Here is a 25928-nt window from a genome sequence, read left to right on the forward strand (position 1 = left end):
CCATGCTTATATAACAAACAAGAATGAAGACCAAACTTATTAGTCGTCTTCTACGTACAGATTAATGGCATCATGAGCTATAACTGGCATGCGTTCATAGACAACAAAGCCTTCCAGACATGCTTCTTTGCTTTCCAGAGGAGCATAAGGTATGGCTAGAAGTAAATTGGTGATTTAAATGAACAAACCACACACAACATGTCTCATTAAAATATAGATACTTGATTCAAAACAACAATAAATAAATTACTGAGTTGCTGAGAGGAGAAAGAGGCATCTACTCAGATGTAGGATGGGTTACAGCAGTAGATCCAATCCTCTCTCTTAATTAATCTAAGGAAAACTGAACTCTAGCATTCTAGTATGTCTGTCTGCATTTAGAATGACCTAGACATTACAAATCTAAACTAAAAAGGAAAAATCCTTAAACATTTGGGAAAAGTGTTTCAACTATATATGAACATCTAGGAAAAAGATTGTGGATCCAACAGTCTATGAAGATCAACTTGCTCTATAAAATAATATTCGTCCCCACCCATTATTCACCATTATGAATATTTCCTAGTGACTAACATAAGGGCTCCATTATTGCATACATGTAGAAGAGATCAACCCCTTTAAAGGGCAAAGAAAAACCACTTACCCCACCCTCACATATTAAAGTGCAATTTACTTATCCTCTATTTCTAGAGGACACAACTGAGGGCATTTCTTAATTCATTTCTTAGGCCAATACTTGCCAGTGGACTCAAGTTATATTGAAAGGTGACAAAACTTAGGCTCAATTTTATCTCCACAAGTAGTAAATTTCATAGCCAGGTTGCCCTGCTATCTCTTGAAACAAATCTGACTAGTTTTTTGCTCATTCTTCCGATTCATTGATCTTTAGGGAACACAACTGGCCACAACTCCTGGTGTCACCTCTATTGTTCCTGAGCTTTTTTCTTTTGTGCATCTTCTGTGTGGCTTCCAAGCAATGTTCTGGGCCTGCTAAAGTTGATTCCAAATTAGTACACCATAATTTGAGGACAGTTTAGCGTGACTGGAGCTTAACAAGCCCTCAGACATGCTTATTTCTCAATAACCTTTTCTGTCAGGACCTTCGTTTTCTTTAGTACTTCTTATTCCTCCCTTGAGAAACTCGTGCCTATTTATGACATTTGCCTGCATTCTTCTCTGGGACTACTGAAGCAAAGAATTTCATTTTTCCACAATTTTTCTCTTTTGTTAATACATTGCTCATTGTGGGATGGTGGCATAATGGGAGTTATGATGGGAAGGAGGAGATATGGCAGTAGGATCAGGACAGGCCAGCTGAGGGGAGCAAGGTACAGACAGTTTCAGGCTACCCCTCGTTCCAGTCCTGTTTCCAGCCTCAGTGACCTTGGGAACTTAAACAACTGGCCATGAAGCCTGATAATGCTGTTGAATGCCAGGTCGGTATCCCACAAAACAGTTCTCATCCAGGATTTAATCCTGGATGAAGGGACTGGCCTGGCCTGTATTACTGAGACCAGGCTAGGAGTGGCAAGAGGCGTGACCTTTCCCAATTGTGCCCAGCTGGGTTCAGCACCAGCTTCGACTTGATGGTCAGGGGAACAGGAGATGGTAATTGTCTATAGAGATACCATGTCACTGACCAGGGCCCTGATCCAACAAAGTACTAGATTTGAATATTTGTACCTGGTATTGGGTGGCCGGGATAGGTTGGGTGTTCTGCTTGTGTGCTGCCTGCCTCTGCACAGCAAATACTCTGCTCAAGCTAGCCGAGGTGGTCTCAGATGTGGCGTTGAGGACCCTGAGGTTTTTGGTCTTAGGGGACTTTAATGTTCATGCCGAGGCTGTCCTGTCTGGTCCAGCTCAAGACTTTATGGCCACCATAACGACCTTAGGACTATCCTAAGAAATAACTGCCCCAAAATGTGGCAGATCATATGCTCAATCTGGTCTTTTGAATTACATATATTATAACAAAATTTATTTATTTATTTGGTGCCTCTGCTTTGCTGGTGCCTTAACCATGTGCTTAGTCTGCCTATTGGGTAATCCAGCCCTGCTCTGGTCAATATTATCAAAGTAGCCTGGGCAGTTGACATGATTGCTCCTAAGCTCCCTTTTCAGGCTAGTCAAACCAAGTTTTCTCCCTGGTTTTCTGGGGAGTTGCAGGCAATGAAACAGTCTGTGAGATGGTGAGAGTGCTGCTGGAGAAGAACCTGAGATGAGTCCAATAAATTGTGAGTTGGGGTGGAATTGCAAGCCCATTCTGTGGCAGGGCTGACAGCACAGAAAAGTTGCTTCTCTGCTCACAGAGGCTGGCAGAACTGTTTCAAGTGGTGCAGGGCCTCTGACAGCCTGCCTCTTGTGATGAAATGGAAGAGCCCTTGGCACTCCACTGTGATTTCTTTGCAAAACACTTTGAAGATCGATTACTCACATCCGGTCTCATCTGGACTCTGGCTGTTATGTAACCGAGGTAGACTGTGTTGAATGTACCGTCTAGTCATTTCTCTCTGGATCAGTTTCAGCTTTTGCAGACTAAGGATGTGATTAAGGTGCTTGGAGGAGTGCGACCAACCACATGCTCACTTGACCCCTGCCCTTCGTGGCTTATTAAATCAAGCTGAGAAGGGATGACAGGTTGGGTCCAGGGGATCATCAATGCTTCTTTTAGATCTATGATGGTTCCTGCCACCTTGAAAGAGGCAGTGATAAAGCTGTTCCTTAAGAAGCCTTCCATGGACCCACGCGATTTGAATAAGTATTGCCCAGTCATTAATAATCCCTTCCTGGGCAAGATACTTGAGTGGGAAATAGCATTGCAACTCCAAGTTTTCTTAGAACAAACATATTATCTAGATCCATTTCAGCCTGACTTCAGGCCTGGTTTGAAACAAACTGCCATGGTCACCCTGCTAGACGATCTACTCTGGAAGAGAGGGGGAGTGTATCCCATTGATTCTCTTGGGTATCTCAGTGGCTTTTGATACCATAGACATATTATCCCTCTGGAGAACCTAATTGAGTTGGGTATGGGAGGCACTGTTCTGCAGTGGTTCCAATCTTACCTGTTGGGATGTTTTTAGAAGGTGGAGCTAAGGGGCTGCTGTTCTACTCCCTGGAAATTGTGCTATGGAGTCCCGCAAGGTTTCATCTTGTCCCCTATGTAATTTAACATACATGAAACTGCTGGGAGAGGTTGTAAGGAGATTTAGAAGATGGTGCCATCAATATACAGATGACACCCAAATCTATTTCTCTGTGACATTGGTCACCACCACGCCTGGATCCAATGTGAACTAGTGTTTGGAGATGGTGATAGATTAGATAAAGTTGAATAAGCTGACGTTGAATCCAGATAAGACCAAGGTCCGGTAGATCAGGAAGCCAGTTGTCCGCAAATGTGGTGTATTACCTGTTCTTCATGGGGTTAATTCCCCTGAAAGAACAGCTTGGGAGTCCTCCTTGACCCTTTAACATTTGAGAACCAGATTTCTTTAGAGGCAAGGAGTGCTTTTGGGCAGCTTCTTATGATCTGCCAGCTGTGACCCTTCCTGAATAAGAATGACCTGGCTATGGTGATTTATGCTCTTGTTGCATCCCAACTGGAGTACTGAAGTGTTCTGTACAGGGGTCTTTGGAAGCTTCAACTGGTCCAGAAAGCAGCTGCTTGAGTTTTAACTAACTTGTTACACAAAACATATTATGCCAGCGCTCTGGCAGCTGCACTGGCTTCCAATATGTTTCCGGTAGATTCTTTCTAATGACTGTAAATCCAGAAGTTTTTTTTTTTTTTTTTTTTTTTTAAAGAAAAAGAGAGTGATCTGTGGCTTCAGTCCTAAAGAGAACAAAATCTGCATGCAGTTCTTTATAAGAACACTATCTGGGAGTCCCTGAAGGAATAACTTTTACTTACAAAGTTCAAAGGAGAAAAATCACCATTAATAAAAAGAAAGTCCGCAAACACAGCATATGCACAAGATTCCAGTAGATTTTAACTACAAACAAGTTTAAAGCATCTGCATTATTCTTTGAACAACATAAATTAATAATAATGAAACCGTAGGACACTATTAAATTAAGTCAAGTCACACTAATGAACCAATTTACTTGTAAATTCTTAGAAAATTAACTGTGTACTCAAAGCAATAAGAACAGTGATTTTGAGGAGGATATGATGTTTTCATATGTAACTACATCATACAATCCCTGCCTAAATGCAAAACTCAACTCAAGTCTTAACCATACAACTACAAGCAGAACATCACAAAACTTTCTACAACAGAAAGGGATGCATTAAGAATAAAGCAATTAGAAACTACCCCCTTGAGTCATGCAGCTGCTTATATGTGATCAACTGAAAAGGGACCATTCTACAGAAGGAATGATGGGAAAGGGGAATTTCAGATGTACTTACTATGAATAATTGGACATGTGTAACTTTTCAAGATTGGAGACTTTTTCCTTTTTTCTAAAAATATATATTCAGTACAATTCATTCTGTGCTGTTATTCGCTTGCGCTTTTAGCCTGTGTCATGTCTTCCTTCCCCTCTCCCTCAGCACTGTTTGCTTTCATTCATTGTACTTTTACCACGGGACCCTTGAATATACATATATCTCCTTAGATCATTTCCACTTTCCTTTTTTGTAACTGACAACACTAAATTATGCCAAGTTTTCTTCCAGTGAAATTATATTTTAATGTTCTTCAGCTTTTCAGACTTGCATTAGTATGGATGAGAAATGCCATTAGGCAAGTACTGTTACCTATATACTTCCTAACATAAGCCTCCTATTTTATTCACAAAGTTGTTATTGCCTATTTCTTTGGGCATGAATATTTGCCAAGCCAAGCTCAATGCTGTACACATGCACAGAAGGGTAGGAATCATAGGGTTCACACTAGAGCTCTAAAAATAGGGGCACAAACACTGTTTTGATGTTGTGGCTTGGACTCTGAAGCCCACCCACCTCCAATCTCCATAAGCTTCAGAGGCTGAACTGCAACTTCAAAGAACATTTGACACAGCTATTTTTAAGAGTACTCGCACACATATTGCTAGCCCAAGTATGAACCTCCCAGCTGAGGTTGACACAGGTACAGGCTACATAGATATATGCACACAAGCCCTGCAGTAGATGCTAGGTCTACTCCAATGCAAAGGCCAAAGTAGGATTCATGCTCTGTAACGCTCCTACAACACTATCAGGAAAGGGAAAAAGATAACAAGGAGTCATGGAGGAATAAACCATTGGCTTCCTCCTATATCCTATTTGACATCCGCTGCCTTGCACACTTCCACATCCTAACGACTTAACCAACCAACCAACCATGGAGGTGCGAGTTGTTCTTTATCAGCCTCTTGTAACTAGAACAATCTATTCACTCTTTTTCCTCCTTCTCCCCTGCCTTCCCTTATTTATTCTTGGAACTGGACTTTTAGTACTCCAGCCATCTGAAGAAGTGGGTTTTGCCTACAAAAGCTCATGATACCAGCTACATGTTTTGTTAGTCTTTAAAGTGCTACTAGACTATTCATTGGTTTTTTTAGTTTCCTATTTCCAAGTTAAGCCGCACTGTTGCCATGCCAGAATCCCTGAAGAATAAAATAACTCCTGCACTTCTGCAACTAAACTTTATACCCATTTTATGCTCAGGAAGCTCCAAGATCATGTAACTGAGAGCATTATTTTTAAGGTCATTTATAACCTTTAATTTATTGGACGAATCCTGCGATCTTTAAGGGCCTGGTTCAAAGCCCACTAAACAACATGTTTTAATCAAGGTATGAATCAGGACCTGACAAGTTACATTCACTGCTTCTGCTGATGACAGGGCTCTGTGTGTAGATGAAATGCTAGGTTTGTGCACAAGATCTTTCACCCTCTCTTTTTAAAGCAACTGACATGACATTTATTCTGGCAATTTACTACGTTCATTAATTATACTTTAATCAAATAATTCTACATCACTTAAAGAAATGCTGTTTTTGCCTTACTTCCCCTAATTTAATCTACCTTTAATACTGCCCTTCCCCAAGACTACTCAGTTATCTAGTTCCTTCAGGTCCTGAACAGGCTACTATCTCTTTCAACCTCAAACCAATCAGACTCCAATTTTGTCAATACCCTTTGCAAATACTGACCAGAAAAACCCAAGTACTACAGGAAACTACGTATGTTGATGATTCAGTAGGTGAGCGATCAACCAATACACCAGCACAGTGTTAGGAAACATTGATGCTAGGCATTATTTCTTTGGTTTGGCACTTAATGCTAAGGTACTCACTATTTATTCTAAACCTTAACTATAATTTAAATGGCTAAAATCTTGATAGGGCTAATTAAAATGGCACTCCTCTTATTGTTTCAGTTTCTTATTGTTTCACTCCTCCTTTGTTTCAGTTTGTCAAGACTGATGGTGACGGAATGCCTAACATAGTTAATGCCAGTGGAAATGGGATAGGTCTGGAAGTTAAAATTAAAAAAAAAAGTTAAAAATTACTTAGAAAAAAGTGAGATGTCTGCAAGTCACCAGGGCCTAACAAAATGCATCCTAGAATACTCAAGGAGCTGATAGAGGAGGTATCTGAGCCTTTAGGTATCATCTTTAAAAAATAATGGAAGTCAGGAGAGGTATCAGAAGACTGGAAAAGGGCAAACAGATGTACATCTATAAAAAAAGGGAAGTAAGAACCAAGGAAACTACAGACCAGTCAGTTTGACTTTTGTGCCAGGGAAGATAGTGGAGCATCTATCAGGGATGAGCTAGACGGTGCTTGGTCCTACCATGAGGGCAGGGGATTGGACTTGATGATCTCTCACAGTCCTTACCAATTCTAGTATTCTATGATTTTATGATTGTGAAAAAAGAGCCATACAGCCTCAATGCACTGAATAAATTCCAGTTGGAAAATTAAAATCTGTGTACCTAAAATGTCCCTGTGTTTTAATTAGATTTGGAATCTACCATCTTAAAACAGAGTGATATTACTATGCCATCAGAATTGGATGAATTTGGTAATATTTAACATTAATTCTACATATAATATGGATTTCAGTGAGTCTTGGGGGTCTTTCTGAATGAAAGACCATATGTAAATATTAGCTTTTCTCTCCTTATTCTCCCTTTCTTACATTCTACCATTCACCCTCATTTACATCATTTCCATTATTACTGACTATCCCTTCTGCCAAAATATCACTGTCATGTCTATTCTATAGTATTCATATTAAAGGCTCATTTATGGCAGAAATCTGAGTTTAGCCATATACTTCTTAGCCCCATTTAAAAATAAAATCAAACCATTGGAACTAATTTTATTATCTTTACTAGTGCTACATTGAATACTCACATTTCTAAAATACTACAGTATGAAAGACTCATTCATATTAATGGATAAAAAAAATCCTATTTGATTTTACTTCATTAATTCCAAAGCTTCAGAATCACTCACATACAGACTTGATCCAAAACCCCATTAAAGTCAATTGAAGTCTTCCTATTGATTTCCATAGATCTTTGGATCCAGTTTTGTCATAAGCTCCTCATTATTGGCAGAACTGAATGTGAATAAAAAAAGATTCATAGTTCATATGAATCCATACACAATAGAAAAGACAGAGCTAGCACTGGTTATAACAACTTCCAGATGTGTTTATTTTAGGGATGTTAGAAAATGTTTATTTTAATAATCAGGTAACCGCTATAGCGGTGGGGAACCTTAGGCCCGGGGTCCCTTGGTTTGCCTGGATCTGGCCCCTGAGGCTCAGGGCTCCCCCCAACATTGGGGCGCCTGCACTGGTGCTCCCGTCCCATCGCTGCCTTCCCGCATGGGCCCCTCTAGGCTCTCGTACATGAGGAGAATGTGGGGAGTGTCTTTCTCCTTCTCAGTCAGAGGCCACAGTGAGTGAAGGAGAGAGGGTCCCCCCTCCCCTCACTTCTCACTTGTGTGTAGCCCCTGACTGATTGTTCTGTGGGTCAGCCCTCCCCCCACTCAAAATGTTCACTACTCCTGCAATAAAAAATTACTCTGTGTTCCCCCTGCCCCACTCCCAGGGATCCATCTTTCACTCTGAACTGCTGCCTCCATATCAAGAGGCAACAATGCACAGTGGCAGGCAGGAACTGGTCCACGAGGCCAGCTCGTGACAACCAGCTGGCTCCACCCTGCACTGCTGCCTTTGATACAGAGGCAGCAGCATGGGGCGGCAGTAGCCTGCCTACAGGCAGCCCGCCTACAGGCAGCCCAAGCTTCCCGTGGACAGAGGCTGCTCTGGCATCCCACAGAGCAGCCTCTGTCCAAGGCGAGCCCAGACACCCCACATAGGCAGGAGCGCTCTGGGAGCCGGGAGTCAGCAGCAGCCCCAACCCACACAGTAAGGCTGGGAGCCAGCAGCCAGCCCCAGTGCTGGACTGGGAGCAGGAGCCCTACAGGTGGGGAGCTGTTTCAGCTGGGCTGGAGCAATCCCCTGCCCAGATCCCACTTAGTCAGTTAACCAGTTAAATGGATAACTCAACGTTTAACTGGTTAACTGATTAACCAGGATTTTACATCCCAAGTTGTAACACCATAATGTTATTGACATCAATTTAATGAAGTATTTATCTTACTAGGATATATAAATTGCATTAAAGAAGGAATCTAATAGTCTCATAGGTATGTAAACACTGCCACCCTAGATCGAACTAGGGTGGTTAATGTAGGCATTCGAACTTGCAAATGAAGCCCGGGATTTAAATATCCTGGGCCTTATTTGCATGTTCCCGGGCACCGCCATTTTTAAATGCCCCATAGTTCGAACTCCCTGCTACACGCGGCACAGACTAGGTAGTTCGAATTAAAGCTCCTGGTGTTCTGCTAGGATGCAAAGCTGAATACATTACTGGAAAAGTGGTGCCAATTCCCAAAACTGTAATTTAGTCTTTAAATATTTTATGAAAAAATATTATTTTACGAATACCTTTGTCTTTGATATTAGAATTGGGACATCACACAATTTATTTTTTTTTTAATGCAAAATCCACATTTCTTATGATATTTAATTTTATGAACAATGCAAAAACAAATGCATATTAACATATGAATACTAATAATAATTTTGATCAAGCATTGCTAGGGAGAGAATATAAGTAAGTTTTCTTTTTTTGGATAGAAAACCTGTTTTTGTCAAGTGATATGGCTACTTGATCATATTGATTTCATCTGAGAAGCAGTTAAAAAGAATCAGTGTGAAAAGGTCAATGTCAGATGAACAGCTGCAAATTTTAGACCAATTGCCTTGATAATGGAAAATACTCCAAGTCAATAACACACAAAAAGTGATCTGTCTAAAAAGAATACCCTACCTGTCTTTAAATTCCCAGTAGCTGCCCTCAAGCTAGACTATTTATTGACTTGTCACCTAACCTCTTACCTACTAACTCTTTATTTACACCATGTCTTACGTCTTACTCCTTAAGTTTCTACTCCTTTTTACGATTCTATCCCCTTTTGCACTCATGTATTCTTATTTTATAGAGGCACTATAATTATGTTTTCTTACTAGAAAAAGTATTATTCCTCTGTTTAATTATGATACAGAAGCAGCAGCTTGGGGGAGCAGGAGTGAGCTGGTATGCATAGGAAGCAGACTTAAAAGCCAGCTCCCAAGGGAGCCAACTGCCATCCCACATGTAACTATGTAACTGATTAACTTTTCATGGTTACTTAAAATGTGTTTAACATCCCTACTTTAATTTGTTTGCAGTGTTTAGTTCCTGCCAACAGGGCTAGTGAGCCATCTCAGTCACATTCTTAGACAGAAGACTGATGCCTCTCTGCTCCACCTTCTGCCATTCACTATTCTCAGCAACACATACCCCGTGCATCAGCTGTTTCAGTTTCCCCTTCTTACTCTTTCTCCCCTAGAGATTGTTATCTAAGGAACATGTTAGTCAAATAGACCCAAATCTGGATTACTACCAAAATTTCACCCCCCGTGAAGCACACCAAATTTTAAGGCAAGTTGATTGACTGTACCTTACAAGAGTTGAATTTCAAAACACAAAGCTGGTCTTTACCTTAATGATAGGTTAACTGTCACTCTGCTATAATATTGTATGTGGGTTTTTTCCCCCTACAGGAGCTATAGTTATTTCATTTTTTATGTCTAATTTATTGTTTACATTAATTTTTTTTTCCAGATTTACTAAGTACAGCTGTCAAGAAATATTTTCTCATACTATACTAGTAAAACTAGTTAAGACATAATGGAGGAACAATATTTTGAATTTAATCTCCAGACAGGACAGAATTTCAAGTTTCCCTGCAAGTTTGCCTACAAAAAAAGCTTTTTTTTTTTTTTAAACCACTGATTTTCCATGACATATTTCATAAATGTAAATTAATAAGAAAACATATCACGTTATGATACCAAATTAGGTCACCCTTGTATTACAATGGAGGCCCAATATTTGGAATAATAATTCCACATTATGTGATGCCTTAAATTTGAGGGCTGTATACACTTCAAAATGTGATTCAGTTAATTGCAACAACATTATGAAATAGAACACCACGCTATTAAAGGTTAATTTGGACACCTCTGATATTACAAAGTTTATTGAAAGTTAGAGAAAAGTTGATCCAATAGAGGGTCATTATGACCTGTGTGTTTTGTAGAAGTACTTATAAAATATTTAGCAAATACAGTGGAACCTGCTTTTAATTATTCAGTAACATTCCAGATGTCAGGTAAATATCTTGGAAGTTCTAAACCTTATGTCTGTGTGTGCTTAAATCTTAAACTGTGTTTTAAGTAAAATTTATGCAAGTGTGTCCCCTCTATGACAACACAGAATTAGTGTCAGCCTACTGATTTATTCCCAATGCTGCCTGGAGTGAAATAGTTAAGTTAACCCAGAATGTGTACATCACAACCCCTAGGAACATATGAATAAAATGTACAAACAATACAGAAAATATCACACAGCTTCTATTACCTATAATTTATACTCTTTATCAGAAACAAAGGCATATTTTTTTTCCTGTCTCTTAGGCTATGTGTAGACAGTGGGGCTATTTCAGATACCGGAATATCAATAGCTATTGTACATCTTCAAATGCACTTGTCATTTCTAAATATATTTCAAAATAATGGGTGCGCTACTCCAGTGTCCCTGTAACCCTGTAAGGACATAAAGAGCATCCCCTTCCCCTAGACTTTGTAGGGGCCAGACTCAGTTCTACACTGTGGAGAACAGAAAAGCCCCCCAGAAAACAGTTGCCAGAGAATCAAGTGTGCAAGACAAGCAAGGTCCAGAAGTTAGTGCATATTATTAAGGATGTTGTATTAGTTTAAAAAAAAATAAAGTTGAAACTCTTGATTTTGTAGTGACTTCATAACTTCTAATCTATATATAGAGAAAAATATTCAAATGGCCGCTGTTTAAATTTTTTGAATACCCTTCTAACTTCAACCAAAAATGCAATCTGCATTCAGAGGAATTCTTGAGTCTGACACAAAAGAAAAAAGAAAAACAAACACTTGTTTATTTGAAATCAGAAGCCATTTTTGTCAGAGATCATATAACTCTAATACCAAGCTGCATGTACGTTCCCATACAGACCCCTCAATCTTCAGTATAAAAGTAACATACAGAAAAGGAAAGTAAAAACCACTATCAATCAGAAACCTCAATACTAAAAGGTAAAATGAAATGCCTTTTCAAAAACAAATCAATTTACAGACCAAGGTAGAATTTGTCTCATATGGTCTAATGACAACAACTAACTAGACTCTTTCTGACTCACTATTCTTCCTGGTCTATATTTACTAGCAGAGCAGTTTCCTATTCATGGTGAGCCAGGTCAAATGCCCCACCAAAATACAAATAGTTCAGTAAAACATTACTCTAAGCCCTTCATTCTTATCTACCTTTCTGCTGTCACCCAAAGCACTCCGATTCATCTTTTAACTACTACTATACCCAATTCATTTTCTCCCTACTAATGTGCTTCAAATCCTTCCCCCTCACACAATCTCAGTTTCATATACTCAATCACTCTGAAAGTTGCTTCCTGTTGGAAAAGCAATGCTAGGATGTGTTAGTTTCATTTTAGGAATCCACTTCAGTGAATTAAGGAGATTGTATTAACAATGGCAACAGTAGTTACCAAATTTCGACCAACTCATCTGGAAAGACGCAGATTAACAAAACAAAACAAAAAAAAAAAAAACACCCACCACCACCACCACCACCACCGGACTAACCACATAAGAATCACAAATAAAAGCACTCTCAGTCAAAAGGATTAAACCATGGAATAAACTTCCAGAGAAGATTGGTGAAAAATTAAATTAACCTATATTTTGAAAATTCTACAAAATTTTCATCTTTGAAAAAGCTTTTTCACCATAGTAAGAGGCCACAAAATTGACCTCCATTTATCTAACTACAGGCAGTCCCCGGGTTACGTACAAGATAGGGACTGTAGGTTTGTTCTTAAGTTGAATCTGTATGTAAGTAGGAACTGGCATCCAGATTCAGCCGCTGCTGAAACTGATCAGTTTCAACAGCGGCTGAATCTGAACACCAGTTCTGACTTACATACAGATTCAACTTAAGAACCCCAGGCATCCCCAAGTCAGCTGCTGCTGAAACTGATCAGCAGCTGATTCCAGGAAGCCCGGGGCAGAGCAACTCTGCCTCGGGCTTCCTGTAGTCAGCCGCTGGTCAGTTTCAGCAGCGGCTAACTTGGAGACGTCTGGGGCAGAGCAGCTCGGGTGCTGCTGGGTTGGTCCAGTAGCGCAGCCGCTCCTCGGAGCTACTGGACCAACCCAGCAGCACCCCAGCTGCTCTGCCCCAGGCGTCCTAATTCAGCCACTGCTGAAACTGATCAGCAGCGGCTGAATCAGGTCTCCTGGGACAGAGCAGCTGGGGTGCTGCCGGGTTGGTCCAGTAGCGCCAAGGAGCGGTGCTGCGGGACCAACCGGCAGCGCCCCACCTGCTCTACCACAGGCCCCGGGCTTTGCTCCACGTTTCCCTGGTCTGCTGGGGGGGGGGGGCACTAGCTGCATTCCCCCCCCCCCCCAGGAGACCAGGGAGACGCTGAGCAAAGCCGCGGAGGACCTGGGCCGGACCTGCGGCGCTTCCAGATCAGGCTAAATTGCACAGACAATGTTTCTTAAGTGATTTTTAAATCACTGAAGTTTAGGAATAATCAAGTAATGAACAAAGGTGTATACAGGTTGAACCTCCCAAATCTGGGACTCTCTGGTCTGTCAATATCCCTGCGCTGACAGGGCCAGGTATGTTGCTGAAAAAAGATCCCCAGAGGTGAAAGTGGGAGCCGGCTGGGGAGCCCAGCCCAACTTGGGAAGCCCTGGCATCAGTGGGACTAGGTGGCGAATTGGGAGGCGCCACCCCGGCCTGGGAACCCCTAGTTTCAGCAAGGCCAGGCAGTAAACAAGGAGCCCCTACCTCTGGTGGGGATCTCCCTGCAGCAGTGGGGCCATATGGCCCCAGGCCAGGGAACCCCGGGGAAACCTGCAGCAGGAGCAGGACTGGCTTCAGCAGTGGGGCCAGTGGCAACCAAATGGCCACAGCCAGGGAACCCCAAAAAATCCCAGCAGAAGCCAGTATGGCAGCCCTGGCCGGGGAACTCCCCAGCGTTATCTGGGCCAGGGAACCATGACCAAAGAACCTGGAGAATCCTCATTGGCAGGAGGGTAAGGGTGGCCAGGCCCGTTCAGCCAGAGAACCCCTGGTAGCAGCAGGGGAGTCTTGGTCAGCGATCCCTGGGGAATCCCTAGCAGCAGCAGGAATGATGGCTTCTGAGCAGGACTGGCAGTGGCTCAGCAGCCCTGGAACAGAATCCCAGGAACCCTAGTGGCAGCTGAGTGAACAGCAGCCAGGAGGTCCTGTCCAGACCCTGGGAACTCTGGTGATAGCGAGCAACAGCAGAATGGGAGCCCGAGCCTTGGGAGCCCTGGAGCAGGGCAGCCAGCAGGGAACATTGACCTCCCCTGGTCCAGCAAACTCCCAGGTTCGGGACAGCTCAGGTCCTGAGATCACTGGACCAGAGAGGTCCAACCTGTACCCTTGTTCTGTCATTGTATTAATTGTTTTACATTGTAATGGAGATAGACCAAGTGATTTATTCACATGACTTCATACTGCTGCATTATGACTTCATATTTAATGTGAAGTGGATCAAAAGCCCAGACCAGAAATGGGTACACAAAAATAACATAGTAGGTGAACAACCAAAGCTATGCCAGCAAGTATTCTACATATGGCCTACACAGGTCTTAAGCTAGTATGAGAAAGGATTTTTTGCACAAAAGATATACCGGAGTTTTCCTGAAGTTTCAAGAAGTCTTGATGGACATTTCTTACTTTGTCATTAGATAAGGGGCTCATCCTGGTTGGACATGGCAAATTTTATCAGAAACAGAAGCCACATTCGGATTGGTCCATGTCAACTTTGCAAAAAAACAGAACCAGGCTGTATCAATTTCTGATGGGCGTATAAAATGCTCTGTGTACTTCAAAACATTGTTCTGTGAAGCCAAAGAATCTAAATGACTGAGATAGGGAGCAGGACTATCATTTTGTCATCAGCAAGAATGCACACTGCCTAGTAACAACTGAACTTTTGTCACTGACAAAAACACCATGATAAAACTTGGTCTTTTACAGTACTATTTCCTGAGAACTCTGAAAAAATCCAGAAACAGTTTAAAAAAAAGAGTTGAGGTAACACCTTGAATGAAGCACCTGAAGGAACTCTTATCTTGAGAAACCAGTTACAACACAAAGTAGAAAAATACTTTTATCCCTGAACTGTTTACTGAAACAATCACTTTGTTATATTAGGCTAAATGCTTCTCAGAAAGTAAATATGTGAGTTAAAGCCCAGAATTACTAAATACAAGTCTTCACTATAAAATTAAGTTGACTCAAGTTATGCAGACATATAGCCACTGAAGCTAATAGAATTGGTTTTACATGCCCATACTATCCTCCTTGTAGTGACAGCGTGCACCCTCACCAGGAACACTGGAACCAATTTAAATGCAATATAATGCATAGTTGAAGGCTGAGTATCATTTGGGAAAGGCAATTTTCAGCAAAAAATGACTTTGATAATTAAGTATCTTGTCTAAATTTATTTTAGTTTTGGCTGAACTGACACCAGCAGTCCCATCATTTCATTGGTATATAAACTTGATTTGGAATAAAAATCTATCCCTAAGAATCCATAGTTACATAATAATAGACAAAAATCAGCCTTCTGAACTAAATACACAGCTTGATTAAAAAGAGTTTCCCTTTGTAACAACACTGAGATAAGGACTGAAATTCATTTAACTGATTTATTAGTTCCTAAAATTGTAACATTGAATGTTGAGTTCAAATTTTGACATTGTGAACATGATCATTTAACTTTTTTTTTTTTTTTTGGTTTGAAAGCAATTTTGGCTAAAAATAATAATTCTCCAGTCTGTACTACAGTTAAGGAAAACAGATTCAAAGCAGAAATTAGTGGAAGTACCTGGTTAAATTATTTAACAGTGTGTTTCACAGTCTCTCTCAGCATCCCCAATTCCAACTGATATGTGAGTTCTTGCACCTCTGAAAATCTGATCACAACTGTGCAGAAAAATAGGATGTATTTCATGTGAGAGATCTCATGTGAGAGTAATTTATCACATTAAGCAATATATATTTATCATTAAGTGCAATTACCCCCTTGCACACAGATCATTAAGAGACATACTAATCATTCAACATGTGTGAAATTAGTTGTAATCACAAGAGCACTGCTAAAATCTCATGGGATCACATTGTATACATTGAACAATCTTTGACCAGAAGTGAGCCTTCAACAATGAGCAAATGGGAAAGATGGGATTGTTTCATGAAGCAGAGAGCAGTAAATTGTTCCAGTGCCTTCTGCAAAAGAAAAATGGGAACATACTACAAATAAAGCATTATGAGACTGAATGTATGTGTGACGCAGTGTAGCTTGAAGAGCTGACTGTAAATAATATTACCTTATAAATACAGCAGCATCTGTCAATAAATCCCCAATTCTTTGTTTGGAATGAGATGGGAAGGCACCATGAAACCTTGAAAGAAGACTCAATTACCCAAACTGACAATGTTAACAAGTGTGTCTTGAGACCTCTTTAGAGGTACCTCTACAAATTGCAAACCAGCTTAAGGCATATAATATTACACACAAAAAAAATCTTATTCTTCCCTATGCAACAGACACTATTTCAATAGTTAACACAGTTTTTAAAGACGGACACAAAATCGAGAACAGTGGCTTTGTGGAACAACAGCTTTGTGCTATATGATGACAATTGAGGCTGTTGGTATTTCAAAATAAAACTTGACTGAGATGCTCTCCATCATTTGGTCTCCATGATTCAACTCTCTGCTGCTTCTGCTTTTAGTAACTGAGAATTTTGATTTTGTAAAACTATCCCAGAACCCCATCAGTAAAATTCTTATTACAGCATTTGAGAAATCATCAAAAAATTACCACATGGAAGTATGTCATTCCAATGGAATCTCAGACAGTGCCAAAGAAACAAGATGGAAAAAAGTTTAGTTTTATGATCCAAAATTTCAGCTCTAATGCCTCACGGCTTCACTGTTTACATGAACTATCAAGCACATACTGTTCAGAGAATGTCTCCCTAAACCAAGTTCTTAATTGGTGGTGAAAATAGTTAACTGCAAGTAAGGCCGTCCAATGAGTTCCTAATATTTTGCATTGCTCTGTTATGGCACTGATTTCCAGAAATTTCCACTTTCCTTGGAGCGAGAGGTCTTTGCAACAGAGACTACTATCTCAAGTTTTCTGCTTAGCGAATGGTTCATCTCAAGGATCACCAACCTCCCCTTCAATAATGTATCTTGGTTAATACATTCATCTTACTTTTCCTATATCTTTGGACACCTATCTGAATTAAGCTAGTCTTTAGGTATATGATATAACAATAAGATGTATCAAAAAGGATCATCAAAAAACTTCGAAACTTGCATTCTGCAACACAGAGGAGAGAGACAGTGTTACTTTCTCTTGTTGCAGACTTCAAAGCCGATGATCAACGGAAATTTCCAAAGCATCAAAAGGGAACTTAAGAGGCAGTAGCAGGATCATTTCCCCGATAACCCAAATCTTCCTGCTAATAGAAGTGGTGGGTCCTTTCATCCAAAAGACTACTGACTTGCCCAAAACCCTTGCAGGACAAAATCTCCTCTAACAGGATGCTACAACTTACTTTCTCTAGCTAGAGACTCTGCTGATATTTTCCCTTATTGGAGATGGAAAGCACAACTTCAGCCTTTAGCATTTTTCTTTTTTTACTTCTTAAGCCATTTCTGGTTGCTGGGTGTGTGTGTGTTTTTTTGAGGGGGTGGAAGGAGGAGGAGGGAATCCTCCCACTATCCTAATCATGATAGCAATATAAACATATTCTTGCAATCACCTGTCAGTCTAAATTGACTTACAGTTGTGCATTTTCCCAATTCAATTTCATGCAGCCATCATATTGAATCAGGGAGTATTTAAAACATTTCTTTTTTTTTTGAATCTTCAGAGTTATTTCTGGCAGAGCTGTGATAAAATTACACACACTCATAATAAAGTTGCACATTTTGGAGGAGCATGTCAAAATGCAGGGGGCAGGGGGAGAGAATTCACTACAACCAGCTGTTGGACAAAACTGCAAAAGATTATCGTAAAAAATGTAAATAAAGTGTGTTCTAAAACAGTGCATCCCATTCAAAATAAGTGCATGTGTTGTGTATCGAATACCATAGAGATACTTTTAACAGAAAAGTATTTCCGTTAAAAGTATTTTCGCAAAAGCACGTCTAGATTGTCATGTATGCTTTTGCGCAAAAGCATCCGTGGCCAGTCTAGATGCGATTTTGCGCAAGAAAGCCCCGATCGCCATTTTAGCCATCGGGGCTTTTTTGCACAAAACAATTCTTCCCTGTCTACGCTTGCCCTCTTGTGCAAGTATTCTTGCGCAAGAGGGCTTTTTCCCCGAGCGGGAGCGTGAAAGTATTTGCTCAAGAAGCAATGATTTTGTACATTACAAAGTCAGTGCTCTTGCGCAAATTCAAGCGGCCAGTGTAGACAGCTAGCAAGTTTTTGCACAAAAGCAGCCGCTTCTTCGCAAAATTTTGCCAGTCTAGATGCACCCATACATGTTTAGAAGAAGTTAGTTTACATACAGATCCCATGTAAGATTTCAGAAATGAACCTAAATTCAACTAAAAATACAGACAAGGAACACTGAAGTTTTTTCACTGGAGCCAAGGTCACATCTCTTAGATATTCTTTCCTTCTGCATATTGGTCACAGTCCAACAAAGCACCTATTTAACTAAACATAAAATCAATGGGATTGCTTGCAGCAGAACTACTTGTGTGCCTAAAGTACATATTTTAAGTACTCTGCTTTATAGGGCCTATAAACTTCCATTCCTAGAGTGTAAAATAGTTTTACAAAACACAGAATTTATTTTTAAATTGCTCTAATCACAAAGTATAATAGCTTAAGTTTGAGGTGTTGTCTGGAGCACTTCAAATATTCCAAATGGTGGCATAATGTGTATTAGACTTCAATTCCACCAGTACTAATGTTATCTCTGCGCTGGACGAAATTATGTTTCCCCAGTAGTGGTGCAACGTAGATATCTTAAAACAAATATTGCGTTCCCATCATGTGGGATAAGAATCTGTTCCAACATGAAACAGCATCCAAGTGTGCAATCTTCTTACTATATTATTTTATAAATGTGTGAGACCCCTTTGGTTTAACTCCTCCTCCTAAATGGCAAGAGTTAGGACCATCGAATTTGCTATGCAACTTCCTCTTGTAACATATTAAAGCAAAGTAAGAGTTTGGTTGTGTCAGGACAATGGGATGTGCATGGAATTCAATTATTTTTCATAAAAAGGAAAGGAGGGATCTGGTAGAAGGCAGTTATACCGTAGAGCAGGGCTACTCAACATGCGGCCCGTGGGCCACATGTGGCCCACAGCCCATTTGTTTGCAGTCCACTGTGCGGTTTGCAGCCCACTGTGTGGTTTGGGTTTATGTGGGGCTCAACACACAGTCCGCAGGTAGGATCCTTTGAACATGACCTCCACTGGGAATACTCTCCTCAACGGTGAGTCACTATAATGGCCTTCTGTCGATATACATTTTAGTAGTTAAATTCCTGGACTGTCATTGATCATTAAAAGTACTGTCATGTGGGTGGAAGTTGGATAAGCATAGCATTTTATTAATATTACCAAAACTGACTTAAATGGGGCCTGCGTGTTTTGTAGTCTTGCCTTAATCTTTGTATTCATGCACATGAGTGTGAAAGAAGCTATTTACATATATTTGCATGTAAATGCAACCACACAAGTTATGGCCCTCAGCATGTGCTCTGAGTATCATAGTGGCTCCCAGGGCTTCCAAAGTTGAGCAGCCCTGCTGCAGAATAACCACAGGAGGAAGCAGGGACCAGAGATGGGACCTGGATAGCTATAACCCCATTGAGCCAGCAGGGTCAAAGGTGGAGAAAAAGGCTGAAATATATAGTAGACAGCTGAGAGCTTGTCTATTTGTGTGTCAGCCTGACTGTCCCTCAGCCAGCAGACACACATCCCTCCCCCAGCTGTACCTGCTGCCAGCCGTGGACAGGTGCTGGTCATCTGGTCCCAAGCTGCTGTGGTGAGAGAGGACTCTGGTTGTCCTCTCTCCCTAGGGCACATTGAACCCATCATCCCCAGCTCCACCCCAGAACAATTATTTGAATAAGAAAAACAAAATTTGCATCAAGGACATGAGCAACACAGTGTAAATTCTCTTGTAGTTAATATTCTGCTTTTGTCTCAAATGAAGTGACTAGTATCAAATTTAAAAACAATTTATGCAATAGTAATGTCAAAATTATTAAATACCCCATTTGTCTTTGTACAGAGGCAAACTAGAAAAGCAAGCTTATTTTTCCCCGCATACTTTAAAAACTGCTGACATCAGGTTTGACTGGGAAAATGAATCCTTTAGTATTTTTCTTTCATTGTGCTCTACTACCTCAATAAGGTTATTGGCAACTCTCTCTCATTACATGGCTAGTATGAATACTGTCTTCCGAAGAACAAGGATTTACCTCACTTCGTTAAACACAAAAATGTAATTTGTAATTAGTTTTAAGAGTAAGATATGCTTCCTTATACACCTTTCAGAGCACTGTACATGATTTTGGTGTGGTGTTGTATTCATTTAGGAGAGAATACACATTTAAAAATCATCCTATTTTTCATCACTTTCACGTCAGCAAATATCTGTATTGTGAGACTATGTTCATGTTGAGAAATGCTCGTATTTCAGTGTTTTGTAACTTGACATGGATTTAAAAAGCATCATGAAAACTTATGCTACTGTAGAAATAGGCGTAGTTCCTAACTCTACTTCACTATTTTGGACAATTCCTGGAATCTATTTATCAATTTGTTTTGTAGGGGGAAATCTGATCCAGGATCTCCTTTACATATTCTTCGGTGACTTTAGAAAGATCTCTTAATATCTCTCTGCGATCAGATAAGATCTCCTATCTACCTTGGCTATTCTGATCTCTAGACTACTAGGCTCTGGAAATCTTATGGCCCTTTTTTGCAAAAATGAAGTATGAGCTCCATGTTAGTGAATTTCCATTTATCTTCTAAAAACTTAAAATCTCCCCATAGTTTCATTTACCTCTCCTCCTTTCCTTAACACGGACATGTGCATTACCTCTTTGTGCATAGCATTCAGAACAGAATGAAAGAAGGAACCTCAATAGGTAACGTAATAAGTATCCTGCATAGGAGGAGACTTGTGAACCCCATTAAAAAAAGTGTATGGTCTAGACAGTATTTTGTCCTGCCATGGGGGCAGGGGACTGGACTCAATGGACTTCAAGGGGTCACAAGTCTTCCCTTCCAGTCCTAGTATTCTATGATTATCTAGACCATACCTGACATGTGTTTGTTCAACCTGTTCTTTAAAAAACAAAAAACAAAAACACACCACACACAACCACAGTAATGGGAAATTCTCCATCCTCCCAAGTAACTTGCTCTAGTACTTAATTACCTTCACTATTATGAAGATTTTCCTGATGTCTATCCTAAAACTCCCTTGCTATAATTTATGCCCATTACTAATGGTTCTGATTAAGGACAATAATTTGTCCTCCTTCTGTAAGTGTGATAACATTGGAGAAGAAAACTTATGCCCCCTTCAAAGTGAATAAAATCAGAGAGGTTTTTTTCCAATTTTGTCTTCATATGTTACCTTTTCTAGACTTAATCATTTTTGTTGCCCTCCTATGGACTTTCTCCATAACATGTGGAACCCAGAACTGGACACAGTAATCCAGTTGAGACTTTACTGGTGCTGTGCTGATCCTGCACTGAGTACCAATTGGCTGGGCCACTAAGTCCTAGAGATGACACAGATGAAGGTATTTTATTAATTCAGATTGGACCTTCCTGGTCCGGTATCCTCAGAACCTGAGTGGTACCTTACCAGGGAGTTTTCTGAACCAGGGGAAGTCAATGGTTCCCTGCAGACTGCCTCAGACCCTGGGGCTCCCCACTTGCTACCACCAGGGTACCCTGGGATTCCACTGCCAGGTCCACCTGGCTGCCACCACCCTCGCTCCGACACCTTGGGCCCCGCTATCAACAGGGATTTCCCGGGGTTGCCTGGCCACTGCCAGCCCCACTTCAACCAAGGGTTCCCCCTGAGGTTCCCTAGCCCAAAACTTCCTGGCTGCCACTTGGCCTGGCTAACACCAGGTGTTCCCTGACTGGGGCAGGAGCTCTCCATTCTCCACCTGGCACAGCTGATGCTGGGCCAAGGTTTTCCAGCCATTCTTCCAGCTGGCTCCTGTTCCTGGCCTCTGGAGTCTTTTGTCCATCAGCATCCATGGTCCTGCCAGACTACAGATGTTTCCAGATCAGAGGCCCAGATTTTGGAGGTTCAACCTATAATAAATCAATGTGAATTTCCTCTACCATTGCTTTCATTTTAGAATTTTGATATTTCACATATATTAACTGATTACACCACTGAGGAAGTAATGCTAATATAGGATAAACAAACTGTTCAGATGGACAATTTGCCAGATCTTTGGTCTCTCAGTTCTGATTCTCCAACTGTCTCTAACGAGCTGTCTGGAAATCATAAAAATATTCAAATTTGCAGGCACTTGAAAGTATACATCAACATTTATTTCTACCGTACACAAATCCATGTTCAAACTATCATGCATTCATGCCTTTATCCACAGAAGACAAACCTAAGTTACTGCATAGTTATTAAAAAGAATTTGTGTGAGTGCTAGCTCTACACGTTTCACATATGTACTAGTTTCACAATCAGTTAAAAAAATGAACAAGTGTAATCTTCATAATCTTGTATAAAGCTTAGTCACAGGAAATGCAGGACGCAAGACAATGGCTCAAATATTTGATTTTTATTAAACAATAAAACGCAAATAAAATTTATAAGCAGACACAAAAATACCACTGAGCATTGCCATTTTGCATCTGAAAGCTGTCTCAGCAATAATTCAGATCAGACCTTTCCAAAGGAATCAGCAAATATTTTGATTTTATGTGAAAGATTCTCAGATATGATGATGATAGATGGCAGTATAGACCCTTTAGCAACATCTTCTCTCCCCACTGTCTCTTTCCAGAGTCTAATTCATTTCTGTGGGGATTTCTTGGTGTTTTCATATTCGATTCAAGAACTCTAGCAGTGGACAAGCTCCTGCTGTGATTTCTTCATTCAGGTATAGCTTAATTATTCTAGCTTTACACCACCTGCAGCCATGACAGGCCATATGGCAGAAGCTAGCTGCAACCTTGCAGTTATGCTGGCATCTTTTAAATTCACTTACATTTGAAGTCCCAGGACACCAAACATGACCTTCACCACAATAGTAAGCAAAGGTGATCGCCTGATTTCTTACACTCTACTTCTCCTTAAACTCTTTGCTCCAAACTACTTTAAAATAAAAAATATTTAAGCTTTCACAAAGAACAGACAGGGAGGGGGGAGAGAGAGGATGAGCACACTGGTAAAGCTTAGATCCTAGTTCATGTAGTCATGGGCAAGTATACCTTTTGCTAACTAACATGCTTTGTGATGGGGGAGAACAAACTGTTAGATTCCTTTCCCAAATCCCCAGCTTAGAGGACAAGCAGAAATCCAATTCACTCCTCCTCTGTAGCCCTCAATTTCAGTTTAGTCTTTTTCTTGCCAATTGCAGTAAGAAACCCATATTTAGTAACCAAATTCAGGGAATGTCTACACTACTCTCCTAATTCGAATTAGGAGGGTAATGTAGGCATACCGCAATTGCAAATGAAGCCCGGGATTTGAATTTCCCGGGCTTCATTTGCATAAGCGGGGCTCCGCCATTTTTAAATCCCCGCTCGTTCGAACCCCGTGCCGCGCGACTACATGCGGCACGAACTAGGTAGTTTGAACTAGACTTCCTAGTTCGAACTACCGTTACTCCTCATTCCACGAGGAGTAACAGTAGTTCGAACTAGGAAGCCTAGTTCGAACTACCTAGTTCGTGCCCCGTGTAGCCGCGCGGCACGGGGTTCGAACGAGCGGGGATTTAAAAATGGCGGAGCCCCGCTTATGCAAATGAAGCCCAGGAAATTCAAATTCCGGGCTTCATTTGCAATTGCGGTATGCCTACATTACCCTCCTATTTCAAATTAGGAGGGTAGTGTAGACATACCCTAAGAAATGCAATATGGAATAATCCTTCACATTAGCTTTATGACTTTTTTTTTAATTTGGTAGAAACTGCCTCTAATTGGGTCAATGAGAAACACTAAAATTTACTGCATAAATTATACCATCTTAAGTGTCAAGTTGTTAACTACAATCTTCAAATTGTTTTCTTCTCATCCGCTTGCTTAGAAAATATTAAAATCACATATTTAATATCAGTACTGTGACAATGAAACAGTTGTTTCAGAATTCATACCAACTATATATGTACATATAAACCCTATAAAATATTTTAAGGACATTAGAGAACAAATTCAGTTATGCTTCTGCGTCCTTGCAAACAATCGAAACCATACTTTTTTGATATTTACGTTGAATTTTACTTTAATTACCAGTACTACCCTAACACCTACACAATTGCTAATCATGTATTCCAGACCTCATTGAGCTAAATGCTATGCAAAAAACAAAAATGGCAGCCCCTGCCCCAAAGACCTTGCATTTTAAGTCAAGAAACAGAGGACTACAGAAGACTAGGGAAAGTAAACAATGAGACATCATTGATTAGTGCAATAGGCTAATCAATAGGCTAATCAGGACAACAGTGAGACTGCTAAAGTGAAGTTTTCTAAAGGCATTACAGCACAAGACTTTCAAAGAGTTCTGAAGGAAGATAATCTGTTCACCTGTATTTATGGAGAATGCCTCCCTCAATGGAAAGGAAGTATGGAAGAAAGTACAAAGGTGTTGGTTTGAAAATTTAATAAGTGGATGATAGATATTGACATCAAGGGAGATTAACAGAAACATGCAGTAACAGCTTGGTTGAGAGAGTTTTAAGAGAGCAGATGGACAAGAAAGCAACATCTTAGATATTAAATCTGTAAGATTTAGACATGGTCTGGACATGAGGCCCTAAAGATAGTCCAAGTTGAAGATGACACCCAGGTTACTGGCTCAAGTAAGAGGCACCATGGTAGTGTTGTCCATTGTGAGAAAGGAGGTAATAAGGAGGATTTGAAATGGCAAATTATAAATTGTTTATCCATGTTGAGCTTGAGGCTACAAATCCTTGAGAATCCAGAAAGATACAGGATGAAAATTGAGTTTGAATAGAAGTATACAGTTCTAGAGTGGTGAGGTAGATCTGTAAATCACTAGCACAGAGATTACATTAGCACATGAGATTGTATAGCACAAGGATACAGAGATTTAAGCAGGCTCAGTGCCATGCCAAACACACCACTGAAAGTCTTTTAACATTAATAACAAGAAAAACAGTTAAAGCATTAGGAGTATGAAAGTCCTAAGGCCACGTCTCCAATTGTGGGAAGATGGACACTGTGGCAGTCCATCTTCCAGCATTCAATTTAGCATGTCTAGTAAAGACCTACTAAATTGAATGCTGAGGGTGCCCCCATCAGCACTGGTAAGCCTTATCCTTGCAAAGAATAAGGGGCTTAAACAGGAGTATTTCTCCCATCGACCTTCCACTATAAGGATGGCGCCAAAGCTGGTCTTAAGGTATGTTGACTCCAGCTACATTTTTTATATAGCTGGAATTGCATACCTTAAGCCAACCTTCCACTATAACGTGAACCTGGCCTTATTTAACTACCTCTTCCCACTCCATGGAGAGAGTTTTTCAAGGTCCCTTGATTGACAGGCTCTTGAATGGTACCAAAGATGGTAATAACTGTCTTTCTGGGATAAAAGAGAAATTAATTGAGATGGGCTGGTGCGGTAGTTGCTTTTTGTTGTTGTTAAAGGCTGATGCTGTTTTTCCCCAAGCAGTGCTTGGGATTCAATTGGAGCTGGTAGGAGTGGTGAGGTGATCTGGCCCATTCTAGTCAGAATCTCTCAGGATGGCAAAGGCCTAAGTTTCAAGTAGACATTGGTGGTTGCAGCCATATTAGTGAAGCTTGCTCCAGTAGCAGATATTTCTCCCTAGAATCTCATTCCGTAAGCACTAAAAAAGATTAGTGGACCTAATAATGTATTTGCCTCATTATTTTGTCCAGCAACTAGGCCTATTTCTGGCACACCAACTTCCGCTCACTGATGTCTGGTTCTTGTTTAGTCAAACATATCTATCAGTAGGCCATTTTGTTCGGATT

The 25928-nt window shown here is 40.5% G+C and overlaps 1 protein-coding gene across 1 annotated transcript in view; it reads right to left on the reverse strand.

The window, feature by feature from the left end:
- Positions 1-25928, reverse strand: part of SPOCK3 (SPARC (osteonectin), cwcv and kazal like domains proteoglycan 3) — a 360390-nt gene that overhangs the window by 259493 nt on the left and 74969 nt on the right. The gene's annotated exons all lie outside the window — the stretch shown is intronic.

Source organism: Pelodiscus sinensis, chromosome 5 (genome assembly GCF_049634645.1).
Source record: "Pelodiscus sinensis isolate JC-2024 chromosome 5, ASM4963464v1, whole genome shotgun sequence".
Lineage (NCBI taxonomy): Eukaryota > Metazoa > Chordata > Testudines > Trionychidae > Pelodiscus > Pelodiscus sinensis.